Source organism: Marmota flaviventris, chromosome 13 (assembly GCF_047511675.1).
Source record: "Marmota flaviventris isolate mMarFla1 chromosome 13, mMarFla1.hap1, whole genome shotgun sequence".
Classification (NCBI taxonomy): domain Eukaryota; kingdom Metazoa; phylum Chordata; class Mammalia; order Rodentia; family Sciuridae; genus Marmota; species Marmota flaviventris.
The window spans coordinates 80,287,853-80,290,426 of NC_092510.1; positions in this window are offsets into that span (position 1 = coordinate 80,287,853).

Consider the following 2,574-nt stretch of genomic DNA (forward strand, 5'->3'; position numbering starts at 1 on the left):
GTAGAAACACACGTTCTGATAGTCCTTCAAAGTACCCAGAGGTCTGCAAAGAAATTCCTAAGGTGTGTCATTTCCCCTAGTTTCTATTTTGTCTTGATTTTCCTAAGGAGGCCATGGCTACTGAGGCCGTGTCCAGGTGGTGGCAGAATTGCCTACTGCAATGGCTTCCTTAGACCCCTTTCATGCCTTTTCTGTGGCTAATTCACATGCCTCTATGACACAAAGGTAATCCTTGTATAAGGCAGACCTGATTTTGTCACATCCCTGCTCCAAACCCTTCACTGACTCCTTAGAACCTAGGAATAGACTTTAAACTCCTCATTCCACACAGATTCAGAACTGGTCCCTGTTCTCCCCTCCATCATGCCTTTGCTCCAGGGGGTACCTCTGCCTACCATGTCCTTCATGCTTAAGTCTAACCACGGTGTTGCTGTTGTTGTTGTTTTCACCAAGTCTCAGTCCAAAATATTTCCTTCCATCAGTTCTTCCCCAAACACTCCTCTTTGCATGCTTTCTTCCGGGTATTCTCCAAACATGTGTGTTTCACTTATTACATACAGTACATGCTACCAACAGTGCTGTGTCGGAATGATTTTTATGAATGAGAGCCATATATACATTTAGACCCCCGGCTTGATGGAGAGTACCAGAGGAATTAGATATCATTCATTTTGTTTTTATTTTTACGCATAAAATAATGTTTAACACATTACAGACCCTGATGAGGTGGAACGTATGCTAGACTTGGAAGTTAGAAGATGGGCAAGTAAAATGTTAGCTGATAACATATGATTGTGAATGAGCAGGTCCCAGCAGAGAAGTAGCTAGTTCTCTCTGGGCTTCTTTCTATCCCCAGAGTACCGGGTTGTCCACGGTACACACAAGCTTGCTGCATTAGTTTTTGAGTTAGTTTTTGAGTTTGCTCTGCATAGCAAGCTCCGTGCCAGGATCTGGCCCAGAAACTGAGTAAGATGCAAACTCTGGCCATCCTAGGGGACCTCTGCATCCTGAGAGAGGGTAGAGGGGATCAATCAGCAGTACAGGATACTTGAGCTGGACCCATAAGGTAACTAAAGATTTAACAAGGATAAAACTGCTTCTACAGTGGAGTCAAATCTCCATCATATTGAAGGCCTTTTATTCATGGGTCCCACCAAGGTTTGCATCATCTCCTGCCACCCCCGCCATGTCTCACTCACTGGCCACTTGAGATGACTTCTTCCCTGCTGTATCCCTGTTTCCAGGCTCCCTGAGCCTTTACCATACACACCTCCTAGACTCCACACTGCCATTTCCTACCCTTGCTTTATCACATCCATCCATCAAGCCATCTGATTGTTGGTGCATTTCCAAATGAGTTGCAGATCTCTGTACATTTGACTTCTAAACATCTCAACATTTGCATTTTTAGGTACAATGTACACATAATGAAATGCACAAACTTTAAATGTACATTCTCACGTGCTTTGATCAATCCATTCCTCTGTGTAACCTAATCCTGTAGCAAGTCACAGGACATTTTTCTATCACCCCAGAAAATTCCTTTGTCCTTTTCTATCACATACCAAAGATAACCAGTGTTCTGATGCTTGTTCACCAAAACAAGTTGTTTTATTTCACTGTAATAACATAGTGTGTGTTCTTTAGTGGAAGTATATATTCTTTAATCAGCATAATGATTTTGAGATTTATCCACATTCTTGCATAAATCAGTTTTCTTCTGTTTTATTACTCAGTAACACCACCAGTTTGTTTAACTCCTCTCCTAGTAATAGGCATCTGGCTCTTTTCAGTTAGGGATATGATGAATAAAGCTACTTTTAATATTCTTATATAAGCATTTTTATGGATTTTTAATTTATCTCCTGTAAATACTAAAGGGCAAGATTGCTGGGTCATGGTGTATCTGTGATAATGACATTTACCTCACCAGGTTGTGGAGATTCAATGGAATGATGCACAGAATATGCTTAGCTCAGTGCTTGGCATGGAGAAATCGTCATGACGATGTGTGGTCAGCAACAGCATCGGTGAATGCATTCTCCTGGTAATAAGGGTACATAATAATAATACTGTAAGATTGTTCCATTAGGCTTTTGTTGTTGTTATTGTTCCATTAGGTTTTCATCTCTCAGAATACTTTAAGATTATTCTTTCTCTTAATCACTTTTAACCCACTCTTTCACTTGGCTTCATGGTAAAGAAATCTCACACACAGACATAATGTAATCTGTCCAGGTGCACACAGAATCCCAACATCACGGTAGCAGTGCCTCTGGCTTTATAAGATGAATGATGCAGGCTTAGTTTTAAAAGATCAGACTCATTCCCCCAAAGTATTTCCCACCACTAATAGGCAGGTGTCTCCTATACACACTGAGTTTCAGCAGTGCAGAGGATTGGGCATAGGGGAGTTCTGGAACAGACTGCATGGATTCCTATCCTGCCCTATTCCTTGAATAAGTTAGTCTAACCTACTAAGTATATCATCTTGAATAAGTTAGTCTAACCTACTAAGCCTCAGTTGCTTTACCAGCTACAGCAACATCAACCCTGCTGGATTAAATTCTGAGG